Source organism: Hippocampus zosterae, chromosome 15, assembly GCF_025434085.1.
Source record: "Hippocampus zosterae strain Florida chromosome 15, ASM2543408v3, whole genome shotgun sequence".
In the NCBI taxonomy this organism is placed as follows: Eukaryota; Metazoa; Chordata; class Actinopteri; order Syngnathiformes; family Syngnathidae; genus Hippocampus; species Hippocampus zosterae.
Genome location: NC_067465.1, coordinates 14239398 through 14255580, shown reverse-complemented (window position 1 = coordinate 14255580; position 16183 = coordinate 14239398). Strand labels below are relative to the sequence as shown.

The 16183-nt window shown below is 47.9% G+C and overlaps 2 protein-coding genes and 1 long non-coding RNA gene across 4 annotated transcripts in view; 2 read left to right on the top strand and 1 right to left on the bottom strand.

The window, feature by feature from the left end:
• The window catches only part of abcb8 (ATP-binding cassette, sub-family B (MDR/TAP), member 8), a 234825-nt gene that overhangs the window by 134916 nt on the left and 83726 nt on the right, over positions 1–16183 (bottom strand). The gene's annotated exons all lie outside the window — the stretch shown is intronic.
• The window catches only part of LOC127616822 (uncharacterized), a 98864-nt gene that overhangs the window by 16032 nt on the left and 66649 nt on the right, over positions 1–16183 (top strand). The gene's annotated exons all lie outside the window — the stretch shown is intronic.
• The window catches only part of asic1c (acid-sensing (proton-gated) ion channel 1c), a 93211-nt gene that overhangs the window by 12232 nt on the left and 64796 nt on the right, over positions 1–16183 (top strand). The gene's annotated exons all lie outside the window — the stretch shown is intronic.

Sequence of the window (16183 nt, the reverse complement as noted above, 5' to 3'; positions counted from 1 at the left end):
GAATTGAACCCTCTGCACTGTGAAGTCGACGCGCTAACCACCAGGCCGCCAGTTGTGTTATGTGCAAATACAATGACGATCCAAAGTAATTTAATTTATGTATTTTTTTGTGGGGGCGCAGCATGATTAGGAAACAGTGAAGCTACATGTGGCTTGTAACTTGGGTATGCAATTTAAGAGCGTAAAAGAATTCATTTTATGGGTGGATGGAATATTGTCCACAGGTAGGAATGTTCATAACAATCTATGTGTGACGGCTATCCAAACCTTTCAATTTCATACCCTTGCCCTGGCATCACAGAATTCGGAAGGAGACACAAGTGTTTTCTTGCCGGTGTGTTGCTCCATATTCGTTGTCAAAGGCGTTTATCGGAGAACCTAAAAGGTGCCTATAAATGAGGGCTAAAACCGCCTTGGAACACAAGGATCCGCTTTGTAGTTCAAAGTTAAGAGCTTTGAATGTGTTTGTGACTTGAGCTTCCTGTGGACTTGTGGTCCAAAAATGTTTCAAAGGATGTGCGGTATCCACATTCTGTTCTACAAAATCAGCAGTCAACTGATTTATGTCCCTCCACAGAGCTAAGGGAATCTCTCTTTTGTCCCCAAGCCCATGTCATCTCCTCTTTGTTTCTTTTCCATTCCTCAAATGTGCCAATAAAGTCTATTAGCAGAGTCTCTGTGTGAGACAGACCCAGGGGAACATTTCCTTTTGAAGACACTTCAGACTGAGCCCTTATCGCCGGCCATTATCAAGAGGCTGCATTTTTGTCGGCGGCACGACTTCTCCCTTTAATGGCTTGTTAGTGACATTTAACCCGGCAGGTAACCTCTTTGATTGCAACAAAATATTAACGCATAATCGTATGACACTATTAACTCCGTCATTCATGAGTTGCGAGATTGATTTCCAAACCCGCTAAGTCACGTTACCCCTTTTGTCCCCAAGCCCATGTCATCTCCTCTTTGTTTCTTTTCCATTCCTCAAATGTGCCAATAAAGTCTATTAGCAGAGTCTCTGTGTGAGACAGACCCAGGGGAACATTTCCTTTTGAAGACACTTCAGACTGAGCCCTTATCGCCGGCCATTATCAAGAGGCTGCATTTTTGTCGGCGGCACGACTTCTCCCTTTAATGGCTTGTTAGTGACATTTAACCCGGCAGGTAACCTCTTTGATTGCAACAAAATATTAACGCATAATCGTATGACACTATTAACTCCGTCATTCATGAGTTGCGAGATTGATTTCCAAACCCGCTAAGTCACGTTACCCCGCCGCATAGTCGGGCCTACAAAGCAATTTGCTCTGTGCCTGCACGTTAGCCTTACGCGTGCTTTATTATCGCTTGCGCTGCTCTTTCAAGGTTCCCACCAAGAGCTTGGCTCGTATTCCTTGTGTCTAACGACGGGAGCGACTTACTCATTTGCATGCTTCAGACTGACGCGTATTGACCACCTGCTTGAATTTATATGAGAGGCTACGAGCGACTGATCAGTGTTTTATTAACCTTCGGCTTATATTTTTGTATTATTATTATTATTATTATTATGAAATAGTCAGTGTATTGTGTCATAAGCAGCAGGGTTTTTTTGCTGTATTTTTGCCTTATTTGTTTAATAGCAAACAGCATCCCGGTGGTCTAGTGGTAAGCGCGTCAACCTCGTAGTGCAGATGTCGTGTTTTCGATCCCCGCTCCAGCCTTCTTGTGTGGAGTTTGCACGTTCTCCCCGGGCCTGCGTGGGTTTTCTCTGGGTGCTCCGGTTTCCTCCCACATTCCAAAAACATGCATGGCAGGCTGATTGAACACTCTAAATTGTCCCTTGGTGTGAGTGTGAGCGTGGATGGTTGTTGGTCTCTGTGTGCCCGGCTGGCAACCGGTTAAGGGTTTCCTCCGCCCCCTGCCCGAAGTGCGACCCTTGTGAGGATAAAGTGGTTCAGAAAATGGATGGATGGAAAAGTGCAAATCTATATATATATTGCGCGTTGTCCCGCACGCGGTCTGTCCTTCCGTCTGTCCCTTTTCAAAACGTACCTACTTCACCGCGCCGCTGCGCGCCGCCACTGCGCCGCTCAGGCAGTGGCTCACTACGATCGCGCGGGCATCTTAGCGAAAAAATGTTGTCTACCCACAAGCATTGCAATGAAATTGTTAGTTATTTAGTAGAGCTAAACATCTCTTTATTTTCGCGATAAGCATTGAAGATGAACAAAAAGTTGAACCAAGCAACAACACTTTTGTGGGCCGAAGGCCCACCTTACCAGCCTTCCGCAGGAACTAGCTGATGAGCCGCCCGGAGGGCGTTGAACCAGCTAGTAAATAAAGTGGCCTGGCGAACTTTTGTTTAGTTGCGAGACATTGCGACACATGCATAATTTTGTTGGTATGTTTTGGATTTCCGCAGCGTATTTTTTGTGCTTGTTTTTGCTATTTGTTTTGTTTGTCATGTGTGCTACGGTAGCACTGCTACCACTTTGTTGCAGTCTACCACTTTGTTGCAGTGATTGCAGCATTTCTTTCTCTCATTTTGTTTTTTTAGTTCTTTTCTTAATGTGTTTATGTTTTTTGTGTTTGCAGCGTTGAACTGTTTGCAGCATTTCTTAGTTTTTGGTTTGAACATAATAACTGTGTTCAATTAAGACTGATTTCTTTCTTTTTACTTTTTTATCTACCTTATTTTCTGTCAAATTATGACTGTATATGTTTTATGTTCAATAAACAAACAAACAAACAAGGCAATTTGTGTGTTGTTGGCTTTTTTTTGTGAGCACGTCACTTTGTCTCTTTTTTGTTTGCATCTTTTTTTGTTGCAGTTTGCAGCGTTTGGCCATTTGCGGCGCCTTCGCCCCTGTCTGTCATTTTAGGATTGCACTTTATTCTGCACATTTGGGCACTGCATTCTATTGTATTTTACTATGTTTGTATGATTCACTCAATAGTTTTATTTGGTTCATTGACTGTTTTTGATCAGCCCCACCTTGTAATCTCAGTTCAGAAGGGATAATATAAATAGCTAAAAGTTATTGTCAGCACTGTTGTAACACCAGAAAGAAGGTTACCTTCCAAATTGCATGCGCTCTCTTCGTTTTTTTTATTGTCTCACTTGCATTCATTTTTTTTTTTATGAAAAGCTACTCTGCTGCAGCAAAGGACAGGATGTTATCTGCGGAGTGCATGGCTTGAGTTTGCTCAAATTGAAATGGCAAGCAGAGCTGCTACTCCTACCTACTGCAAGGTTGAAAAATCTACAGTAGAATATTAAATCAGTCGTGGCGCTTTTATTATTCTCATGAAGTCATTACTGTCCTGCTAGTCGTCCCCACTTGGAAGCAGTTGGGAAAGTATTTCTTGAATTCCAAAGTATATCCAGTGCGATTGCAAAAATCACAGCGGCGTGATATTACGCCGCCACAATTTTACCGCCATGCTGTCATTATAGATGCCAGTCCATATCTTCAATTCATTTTTCTTAATTCCCTTCTGTGTGATGATTCAAGTTGTTGAAATGAGATCAGAGGACGAGTTTGCAGAATTGGGAAAGATCCTTCTGTAATCTGCCCACATGAAGTTTGAGAGTGAGGATAATGCGTCAAATCTGGGCTTCTCCACACATGGGAGGGATAAGAGGGATTCGCACAGGAATAATTCTCGTCTGCTGCGTTGGAATCCAAATGACAAACTCGATTTGGGTTGTAGAATTACTGTCTGTTTGCTTAAATCAGTCAAACCCCCGAAAGCCAAATAAATACATTTCCTAAATGTATGTGATGACCTTGATGATGTGGTGCGGCACGACGGAAGACACAAAAGTCCAGTTTTGCATCTATCGAGGTCAACTCTGACATTTAAAGCCCTTTTGTTGATTTCTTCGATTCCGCAAACATGGCATCAACGGTGGCCAGTTCCCTGCTGTCTCGTCGTCTTTTTCCAGAGCTTGTACAAATTGTGACTATAAATTGGCCGTGACATTTAAACTGCCTTAGCATTTGCTCGAACCAAATGGGCATTTCCCAACGTGTGCCTCTTGCGTCCGCAGCATGTTAAGAAGCATGAGAGCATGCTGTTTATTAGTGTTTGTAATCTGCCCTTCTGTCTGCGCTGCACACTGGCTGCATACTTAGCGAGGACGAGACCTCTGACGGCGCCACTGTTGCCCTGCCAACTGTTGCTGATGATTCATAACGCGCCTCATTTATTGAGCTCTGTGCAGCCATCAAATATCTAAGTAGATAGCACCCAGACCACAACATGGGAAGATGACGGTTCACTTCCTTGCACTTCCTGTGGTCTCACTGGTTGTATACAACATGGGTTGATCCTTTTTCCACTGGCAAAACCAGGAAGTGGTTCTTGCTCTGGAGTGCAGAATCCACACCATATTAGTCAAACCATGTCGTTATTGCCTCATCATTGTAACATTTGAGACTATGTGGAGCGGACATCGGGCCTGATCGTGTCTTTTGTTACATACCTGTCAACTCATACGGTTTAGCCATTGTTCATACGGATTTTGTGGTGAATCTTACGTATATGGTCGTATCGCACAAGTCATACGGATTCTGAAAATCCCCCCCCCCCCCACCAAACAGGTAGTTCCGTTTGCTTTTGCCCAGAATGGTGATAGTCTACTCAAATGCTTTCATTTCTAAAGTAAATATGAATGGATGCTGCTTGTTAGCTGATTGGAATCGAGGGTTGGGCGTGGAGGGGAAGGCTTTTCATAATTGTATTTATTTTTGTAGTTATCTTGAAAGGCTACAAAGCAACAAAATATTCCGACGAGAGATACACACACACACACACACACACACACACACACACGTTTATTTCTTTTTCATGCCAGCAGTCCATTCTCCCTAAAGCAGTGGTTCTTAACTTTGTTAGATGTACCTGAAAAACCCAACCAGTTCATAGGCAGATTCACCGCACCCCGAGTGAAAAATAAAAATATGATTCGAGAAGTGTTCCTTCAGTTTTGCCGGTGCGAGACTGGAGTTGCTCAACTTGGCATGACAAATCATGCAGATGGGACACTGATTCCCATCACATTCTGCATACTATCACGACAGTCACACGTCGACTACGGAGTGAATAAAATTTCCCGCAGCACTGATTGGACAAGCAATGTCATGTAATCATCTGCAGTCAGTGATGGCCATGCGGGCATGTCGTAGCTAAATGACATGTTGAGTCGGCTGTGTTGTCTTCACCTCCATGGCAGAGGCTCCGTCCAATCCCTGAGACTGATTCATCGAACCCCTTGGGTTTGATTGAACCCAGATTAAGAAGCACTGAGATGTGTATATATATATATATATACATATATATATATATATATATATATATATATATATATAGGCAGCCCGGTAGTCCAGTGGTTAGCACGTCGGCTTCACAGTGCAGAGGTACCGGGTTCGATTCCAGCTCCGGCCTCCCTGTGTGGAGTTTGCATGTTCTCCCCGGGCCTGCGTGGGTTTTCTCCGGGTGCTCCGGTTTCCTCCCACATTCCAAAAACATGCGTAGCAGGCTGATTGACCACTCTAAATTGTCCCTAGGTGTGAGTGTGCGTGTGAGTGCGAATGGTTGTTCGTTTCTGTGTGCCCTGCGATTGGCTGGCAACCGATTCAGGGTGTCCCCTGCCTACTGCCCGAAGACAGCTGGAATAGGCTCCAGCACCCCCCGCGACCCTAGTGAGGATCAGGCGGCTCGGAAGATGAATGAATGAATGAATGAATATATATATATATATATATATATATATATATATATATATATATATATATATATAATGAAAGAATGGAGGTGCATTTAACTCCACTAATTTAATTTGCCACCTGCGACTACTCCTCCACCCCATCAACCCCCCCAAATAAAAAAAAAACAAGGATTTAAATGTTTTAAATGTGGTTTAAATCACTTGTTCGAAAGCCATGTAAAATGTGTCATGTTGGGATAGTTTTGTTAAAATGAATGAATGAATAAATGAATAAATAAACAATGAAGACAATTTGGATGCGCTCTTTTTATTTGCAAAATATGTTGCAGGGGATCGGCTCAGGACTCTGTATCGGCAGCTCTGATGGGGCCGTCCCTACATTTTACATTTTGTTTTTAATTTCACGTAACTACTGTGGTACAAGTGTTACTCTACAAGTAGCTTGTACATGCAAAAATAAACACACTCGCTAATGGTAGTGCATCTTGTTCCCGTACTACAGCTGTGGATGCTGTACCATTGTATTGGATGTCTCTACTTGGCTGAAGAGGTCTTTTTTTTTTTTTGCTCCAGTAAAAAAATGGCATTGTCTGCTGGTCAGGCAGCATCTCAGCCCGGGACAAAAAGAGACTGGAGCGACTGGTCAGGAAGGCCAGTTCTGTCCTGGGCTGCTCCCTTGACACTCTGGAGGAGGTGGGCAACAAAAGGATGCTAATTAAGCTAAAAGCTAAAGAAGGAGAGATATTGACGCTCGTTCCTACCGACTGCTGTCAGGCTGCTGAATAAAAATAGCAACAGTAATATTAATAATAATTAATTGATATGAAAACAACTGTAAATAGCACTGCGATTTTTCCATTTTGTATTTATATTGCACTTAATTGAACGGTGTTTGTTTGTTTTTTCTTCTTTCTTCTTTTTGCCTACATTCTTGCTGCTGGAGGCTGTAAATTTCCAGTGGGGGACAAATAAAGGATATCTTATCTTACCTTAAAATTCACATGGGGAGGCACTCATTATCCTTAATTGTTGTTGTTTGTTTGACTGATGGGTCCAAGGTGGCTTTGTTTTGGTTGTTTCTGGCCTACCGGGATGACTCGTCATCTGGTTATAAAATGCGCGCCTTTGATTTTACACCAGTGAGTCACTTTGAGTGTGCATCGTTCACAGCTGAACTGCACACTCATAACATGTTTCCTTCCTCTCCATAGCACAACATCATGTCATAGAAATTGAATTTCCAAAAGATTTGCCAAATACTTCTTTCAGGAAAAAAAAGCTTTATAATTGACATCTTTTTAAACTAAATTGATTGGAACGGTGTGTTTCGAATATGAAGTGGCAGCTGGAGGGACACGCATGCTTACTCCTTCGTTCAGTTCTGCCAAGAACTTTACAAGATGGAATGATGAGTCACACAGCCCAGACTGTGCGTTGTGGAACGACAAAGTCATTGCCCAAGCCAAGCAAACAGCTATTTTCTGATGGCTGTGGGCCACTTGGACTGGCTGATCCTGGAAGCGGCGCGCTCGGTTTGGAGATGGCAGGACACATCTTGATTCAAGTCGTTACGCTTTGCTTCATCAGTCTTCATTGACCTGTCTGTTAAAAAAGAAAAAAAAATCAATTGGGAGACATTTTCCAAAGACTATACACTTCCTTCACCTTCAGAAAAATGGCATAACGTAATTTTTCTCCCATTGTGCTTACACCAGTGGTTCTTAACCTGGGTTCAATCGAACCCCAGGGGTTCGGTGAACCAGTCTCCACGTCTGCCATGGAGGTTCACACACCTGCAGGACCATCACTGTCTGCAAATGATCACATTACATTGCTTGTCCAATGAGTGCTGGGTGAAATTTAGTTCGCTCAGTCATCAACGTGTGACGGTCGTGATAGTACGTGGTGTGATTTTTAAGAAATGTTTTAATACATGCTATGTCGAGCAAAAAAAGAGAGTGGCAGGGCGAATGCGTACAACATGGATTGACAGTGTCCTATCTGCATGATTTGTCAGGCCAACTCTCGTCTCACTCCGCCAAAACTCAAGGAACACTTCTTGAATCCAATATATATTATTCATTCAGGCTCTGGTGAATGTGCATATGAGCTTGTTTGGTTTGGTACAGCTATCAAGGTTAAGAACCACTGTGTTAGAGTCAGCAATTAACTAATTAGGCGGCTAATGGTGTTAAAGTGGTTAGCGCGTCAACCTCACAGTGCAGAGGTCGTGGGTTCAATTCCATGTTCTCTCCGGGCCTGCGTGGGTTTTCTCCGGGTACTCCAGTTTCCTTCCACATTCCCAAAACAATCATGGCAGGCTGGTTTAACACTCTAAATTGTCCCTAGGGGGAGTGCGATCGCGGATGGTTGGTAGTCTCTGTTTGCCCTGCGATTGGTCTTTAACCGGTTCAGGGTGTCCCCCGCCTACTGCCCGAAGACAGCTGGGATAGCCTCCAACACTCCTCACGACCGTTGTGAGGTTAAGCGGATTGGAAAATGGATGGATGTATGGCACTACTCTACCAACCGTGGAGGCACAATTGCTCCCACATTGCAATAACCCTCGTGAGGATAAAGTGGCTCGGAAACGGAATGAATGAATGAATGAACTAATTAATTCAGTAATATTTTTGTCACGTCGGAAGGTACCTGGGGAAATCCCACACAAACACGCGTTAACTCTACTCAGGAAAACCAGATCTGCGATTCAAATCTAAGAACTATGAAGAACCCATTCCCAAAAATACTACAAAATTGTGGTTGGTCCTTTATTAAAAAGAAAGAGTGGTCAAGACCGTCGTCAAGTTAGATCTCAAAATCTCGACAGAGGAGGCAATGAAACAAAAAAAAGAGAGGGAGGGAGAGACAGCGGGTCATTTTCTGCAATATAGGCTGGTTGATTGATTTTGCAACCAAGCTTGCCCATGCTTGACATGAGAGAATAAAGTTTATGAGGCGCTTTCTCCTTGTCTTTGCTTCGACATTCATTTTGATTTTACATTCTGCCAATATTCCATGTGTTCTTTATGAAAGCATAAGCAGGGCAGCTGCGCTTCAATCAAACTGCCGGACGCGTCTTTCGCATAGCTCCTGGTATGCGGCGTACTGTACTGCTGTTGAACAGGAGTAATTACCGGGGCCTCTCCTGCTGGGATTAGCAGCAGAATTAAGATAGTGTGAAAGCTAAAAAGGTAGCAATTTGTCGTGCGATTTCATTGGGAGTGGAGGGAGCCTTTGTGGCACCTCCCAGCTCGGACATATGTAGCTTAAATCTTTGAACAATAGATCATTTGGTCAATCTCACGTCATTATTCAATCAAAAACAATTCCACCTGCCGATCATTTTCTTTCCCGACTTCTGCTCAGTTTAACCTTTTGATGCACCAATTAAGTAACCTGATAACATTGATAGGCTGCCCACTGTAGTAGCCGCGGTCCCTGAAAGGGTTAAACTGAGATCAAAGCGCCAACTGCCTGTTTTCTTCCCATCGTCTGTCATTGTGTGAGGCGGCCAAAATTTGACAGGCAGAGTGTGGCTGCGTCACCGCTTAATTAGTCAACAAAGGGATTAAACGCCCCATATTGATATACTGTACTCCGTGGTGCGGCATTTTTAGTCATTGTCATTATGTAAGTTGAGGGGTTCGTAGGTTTGGAATGGATGTGTCACGTCGCGTGTCCGCCAGCAGGTGGCGGGTTTTCTCCCCCGCCATCCGCGCACCTGTCCGTAATTTCGGGCTGATTACCCTCTTTTATTAAGAGACTCCGACAGTCATCTCGCTGCCGGAGAATTCCTCACCGTGCCATTGATCTCTCGTGCTAAATTCCTCTATTTGTAGATTACTCGTTGCCTTCTTGCCTTGCGGCCTTTACTCTTGCCATTAGCGTTAGTCACTATATTGAATACTTCGATATTGCCTAATCAGTAGTTCCTCGCACTTTGTTTTTCAGCGAGCGTTTTCAGTTGTTTCCTTATTTCTTCCCTGGTCCTTATTTGACCAGCGTTTTGTGTTTCCGTTTTTTCCCTGTCGGGCTCTTTCTGTTTTTGTCATTAAAGACACTCTTTGCTTTGAGAAAATCCTTTCGTTGTCTGTTTTCCGGGGATCCAATTCTTTATTTCCCTCGTTCTGCACGGAGCGATCATTATCGCTTCGGGCAGATCGTGACAGAATTCTCCGGCCACCATGGATCCCGCAGACATCGAAAGAATTTTGTCCGCTCTTTCCCGACAAGAGCAACAGATGAGTCAGCAGGGCCAAGCCATTAGGGAACTCCGTGGCGCGGTCTCCATGCTGGCTCATCGGTCCGATGATTTAGAACCTCGGTTGGTCCGGGTGGAAGAGCGGAGACCATCTTCCCCCGGGGTTCGTTCTATCATTCCCGAAGCGCCCCTCTCATATCCCATTATGACGAGGGAGCCATCGCTTCCACACCCCCCTCGCTACGGGGGCGAGCACGGGCAGTGTGGACACTTCCTCCACCAGTGCTCTCTCATTTTTGATCAACAGCCGTCTGCCTATGCTAATGACGCCGCCAAGGTGGCTTATGTCATGAGTCTGTTAACAGGTCCGGCAGCATCGTGGGCGATTGCGACAAGTGACGCCAAGCCGAATCTCCGTACTTCGTTCCCCGACTTCGTGGCTGCGTTCCGCCGGGTGTTCCATCATCCCGTGCGGGGCAGAGAGGCAGAGGGCCGGTTACTCGCCATCCACCAGGGAGAGCGATCGGTAGCGGACTACTCCATCGAGTTCCGGATCCTGGCCGCCCAGAGTGGATACGATGATCGGGCGCTGTGTGGTCTATTTCGCCGTGGACTAAACCCTCAACTCAAGGACGAGCTGGCGACCCGCGACCACAGCACCAACCTGGAGGAATTAATCGACCTCTCCCTCCTCATGGACAATCGCCTGAGGGAGCGAAGCCGGGAGCGTGGGGGTGAGCGGCCCCAGTTCCGACGAACACCCACGGAGGAACAGGTGCAGCTGGGAGGCAGGGACGCTGGTGCGGAGGAAGGAAAGCGTCGTTTCAGCGATCGAGCGACGACTGACGGCGTTCCACCATCTCCTCACGCCGCAACCAGCCATCCGGGGTCGTCACCCCCTGCCCACCAGGAGTACTGTGAGTCACGACCGCGCGCGCCTCCCTTCGAGCCTTGGCGAGTCGACTCGCGGCCTGGTCACCCCAACAGACTCGAACTCGAGGGGGAGATATTAACGGGGTCCCGGTCGTGGCGGGTTCGGGCTCTGGTAGACTCGGGGGCAGATGACTGTGTAATGGACACCGATCTCGCATCCGAGCTGGGTTGTTCCGTGGAGAGGTTGATAGATAGGAAGCGGGTTTGTGATCTTGATGGGCGCCTCCTGGCGGTAGTCACGCATAGGACGGAGCCGTTGAAACTTCTACTGTCCGGCAACCATGTCGAACATCGTCGTTTTTACTTAATGCGGTCTCGCAACGCCCCGATCGTTCTCGGGTTACCCTGGCTCAAGACACACAATCCCGTGATTTCCTGGGCGCGCCCAGCGATAGACAGCTGGAGCCAGTACTGTTACCAGCACTGTCTGCAATCGGCCGTCGGGAGGCATGAACGTGTCACACCCCCCGAGGAGATCTGCCTTGACGGAGTGCCGGATTGCTATCGGGATCTAAAGGAGGTGTTCAGCGAGGATCGTGCCCACTCTTTGCCTCCACACCGCCCCTACGATTGTGCTATAGACCTGCAGGCGGGCGCTCCGTTGCCGACCTCGCGGCTGTATCAGGTGTCCCAACCCGAGCGCGAGGCATTGACGGAGTACATCAACAGCTCGCTCGCCGCAGGTCTTATTAGACCATCGCGTTCACCGTTAGGGGCGGGTTTTTTCTTCGTAGGAAAAAAAGACAAGACCCTGCGACCCTGCGTAGATTATCGGGGTTTAAACGAGATAACTATTAAGAATAGATACCCGCTACCCTTGCTGGACTCCGCCTTCGCCCCATTACAGTCAGCCACCATTTTCTCAAAATTAGACTTGCGCAGCGCTTACCACTTGGTTCGCATCCGGGAGGGTGACGAGTGGAAGACGGCTTTTAAGACCCCTCTGGGTCATTTTGAATACTTGGTTATGCCTTTTGGGCTCACCAACGCCCCTGCCGTTTTCCAAAACCTAATCAATGATGTGCTAAGGGACATGATTAACATCTTTTGTTTCGTTTACCTTGACGATATTTTAATTTTTTCCCGGTCATTACACGAGCACCAGCAACACGTTAGGCTGGTGCTACAACGTCTACTGGAGAACCGGCTCTTCGTCAAGGCAGAAAAGTGTGAATTCCATGTCCCCGTCATCTCCTTCCTAGGGTTCATTATTGAACAGGGCAGGTTAAGGGCGGACCCCATTAAGACGCGTGCCGTCACTAACTGGCCGGTTCCAACCAATCGCAAGGAACTGCAGCGCTTTCTGGGGTTCGCCAACTTCTACCGACGCTTCATCCGCGGTTATAGTCAGAAGGCGCTCCCCTTAACCCGCCTTACGTCCATTAAAACCCCATTTAAGTGGGATCCGACCGCGGATGCGGCGTTCGCAAACCTGAAGGCGGCGTTCACCAGTCCCCCCGTACTACAGCACCCTGATCCTGATCTCCCCTTTATCGTGGAGGTGGACGCCTCGGATTCGGGGGTGGGGGCTGTGCTGTCCCAGCGCTCTCCGGTCGACCAGAAGTTGCACCCCTGCGCCTTCTTCTCCCGTCGACTCAGTGCCGCCGAGTCCAATTACGACGTGGGCAACCGTGAACTGTTGGCAGTTGTGACCGCCTTGCAGGAGTGGCGGCACTGGCTCGAGGGGGCAAAGGAACCCTTCACGGTCTACACAGATCATAAGAACCTCGCCTACCTTCGCTCCGCCAAAAGACTGAACGCCCGTCAGGCCCGGTGGGCCCTCTTCCTCACCAGGTTCGACTTCATCCTCACCTACTCTCCCGGGTCTAAGAACACCAAGCCCGACGCCCTCTCCCGTCTCCACGAGCCTGCGGGGAGGGATCGATCCCCGGAGACCATCCTCCCGACCCGGTGCGTCGTGGGGGCCGTCCAGTGGGAGGTTGAGCAGCGGATCCAGGCAGCCCTGGAGGGGGTTCAGGTGCCGACGGAGTGCCCAGCAGGGAGGCTATTCGTACCTCCCTCCTTACGATCTGAAGTTCTGCAGTGGGGACATGGGTCCAAGGTGGCGTGTCATCCCGGGGTGAACCGGACTGTGCAACTCGTCGCCCAGCGTTTCTGGTGGCCGGAGCTCCGCAACGACGTGACGGAGTTCATCAAGGCCTGCACCTCCTGCGCCTGCGGCAAGTCGTCCCATCAGCCGCCGGCGGGACTGCTCCAGCCGTTGCCCATTCCTCCTCGCCCGTGGTCCCACATCGCCCTGGACTTCGTCACGGGTCTCCCGCCTTCCCGGGGTCGAACTGTCGTACTCACGATCGTGGACCGCTTCTCCAAGGCGGCTCATTTTGTTCCTTTGTCCAGGTTGCCGTCGGCGCTGGAGACCGCCGACCTCCTTGTCGAACACGTCTTCCGTCTCCACGGCATTCCACTGGACATTGTCTCGGACCGGGGGCCCCAGTTCGTATCCCGCGTCTGGAAGCAGTTCTGCCGGTCCCTCGGGGCCACTGCCAGTCTGACCTCGGGGTACCACCCCCAGTCCAATGGACAAGCCGAGCGTGCCAACCAGGATCTGGGGGCGGCCCTCCGCTGTGTGTGCCTTCACCGTCCCTCGTCCTGGGTCGACCACTTACCCTGGGTGGAGTACGCGCACAACACCCTCGTCTCTTCTGCCACCGGTAGGTCCCCCTTCATGGCCGCCTACGGGTACCAGCCGCCGCTGTTCCCGTCCCAGGAGGGGCAGGTGGAGGTCCCCTCTGTGCAGCACCACCTCAAGCGGGCCCATCGCGTGTGGAAGGAGGCCCGGGCTGCGTTGTCCCGCACGGCGGCCAGGAACCAGCGGATCGCGGATCGTCGCCGGCGCCCGGCTCCTTCATACGTGGTAGGACAGAAGGTGTGGTTGGCGACGAGGGATCTTCGGCTGGCCGGCACGTCTGCGAAACTGGGACCCCGATTTACTGGACCGTTCGAGGTCGAGGCCGTCATCAGTCCAGCTGCAGTCAGGCTCCGGCTACCGCCCACCATGAAGGTTCACCCCGTCTTCCACGTCTCCCTTCTCAAACCCGTGTCTCCCAGTGACTTGGCTCCTCCTCCCACGCCGCCGCCACCTCCGCGGGTCGTCGACGGTGACCCGGTGTACACGGTTCGTGCCATCCTGGACTCTCGGCGCAGGGGAAAGGGGTTCCAGTATCTGGTCGACTGGGAGGGCTACGGGCCTGAGGAGCGGCAGTGGGTGCCTCGCTCCTGGATCCTTGATCCGTCCCTTTTGCGCGACTTCCACGCTGCACATCCATCCAAGCCGGGTAGTCCGCCGGGAGGCGTCCATTGAGGGGGGGGTACTGTCACGTCGCGTGTCCGCCAGCAGGTGGCGGGTTTTCTCCCCCGCCATCCGCGCACCTGTCCGTAATTTCGGGCTGATTACCCTCTTTTATTAAGAGACTCCGACAGTCATCTCGCTGCCGGAGAATTCCTCACCGTGCCATTGATCTCTCGTGCTAAATTCCTCTATTTGTAGATTACTCGTTGCCTTCTTGCCTTGCGGCCTTTACTCTTGCCATTAGCGTTAGTCACTATATTGAATACTTCGATATTGCCTAATCAGTAGTTCCTCGCACTTTGTTTTTCAGCGAGCGTTTTCAGTTGTTTCCTTATTTCTTCCCTGGTCCTTATTTGACCAGCGTTTTGTGTTTCCGTTTTTTCCCTGTCGGGCTCTTTCTGTTTTTGTCATTAAAGACACTCTTTGCTTTGAGAAAATCCTTTCGTTGTCTGTTTTCCGGGGATCCAATTCTTTATTTCCCTCGTTCTGCACGGAGCGATCATTATCGCTTCGGGCAGATCGTGACAGGATGGCTCTACATTCGGAATGGGCAAAAAGGAGAGATGGACTTCGTTTGGATGCAGCTTTTTATTTTTTAACGTCTCCTCCGTAACTCTCGAATGAACACACCTTCGTCCGGCAAGAAAACACTTCCTGCTTTTCTTTGCCAATCAGATGCAGGCGACATAAGAATAGTTCAGCAATTATTAAGCTGAATATAATTTCGGTAACTGTAACAGAAAAGAATATCATGCTCAAATTTCATTTGATAATAATTAACAATTTAACAAAAGCTTACAATTGTATATTTTATACAAGGTTAAATAATAATGCTAATGCTTTTATTTGGATAGCACCTTTAAAAATGTGTCCCACGCCCCACTCAAAAAAAATAAAAAATCCAACCACAAGGAGAATTATCCAATCAGACCATAAATACCAACTGCCATATATGCATGAACCAAACTAAGACTTGGAAGACTGATCAATAAATTAATACATGATCAAAATAGAAGAATAGAAGACGAATTCACATATAAGGCAGCCGGTCTTTCAAAACGAGTTTTATAAAATGATTTAATATATTTCTGGTGTTCTGTCTTAGTCAGGTTTTCTAAAGATGAGGATAATGCCAGAGAATGCTCGCTCGCCAGTTTTCAGCCTTGACCTTGGAACAACCTGAAGGCTCTCAATGTGAGGATCTGAAGGTGTGGGCTGGCTGATATGCGGAACACGAAAGGTTGCTTCATTGACTGAAGCAGTCCTTTGCTTGACGGAGAGATTTCACAATGTTGCACGATCAAACTCGCTCTCAGAAAAATGTTTATAAACTGCTCTTGCGCAATGTACAAGCAAATGGCAGCTAAACAGTCTGTCCGCTTACGGCAACACCTTTGATCAATCTAAATCCATGTCCTTTGTTCTCAAAAACTGCTCACTCGAGGAAGAGAGAGAAAGAGTCCTGCCTGGCCAACTATCATGGGAACAACCCCCCCCCCCCCCAACCCTCAAAAAAACAAAGAAAAGCCTACCAAAATAAAACCAGTCACAATGTTTAGATGTCTAACCATCTGTGAATCTTCTTTCGTCAGTGTTCTTTCAGAAAGAAGTCCAATTACCATGCACAACACACACACACTCACACACACACACACACACACACATTCTTTAGATGCTGGTCGAAATGAAGTTGAGTGGGATGTCACGGCGGCCGACAATGCAAATACTCTGAATTTCTACATTTTAAGATGTCACTGCTGTGGACTTTAGACGCGTGTTTTACATTGCATGGTCCATGTCTCTCGTGTCACCATTTCAAGATGTGTTTTGGCAGCGCTAAGAGAAAGAAATGCGCGGAATCACATATCTTCACATTTTCACCAGGCCTTGGATCAAAATTCCATTCGTTGTGGACACCCGCCAATGTGAGTGGATATCACAGATAGGCGCCATCGATGCACGTTTGACTTTATCAAAATGAATGGCTCATTTTCATATGCAGTAATTCAGTGAAAAGCAGTTT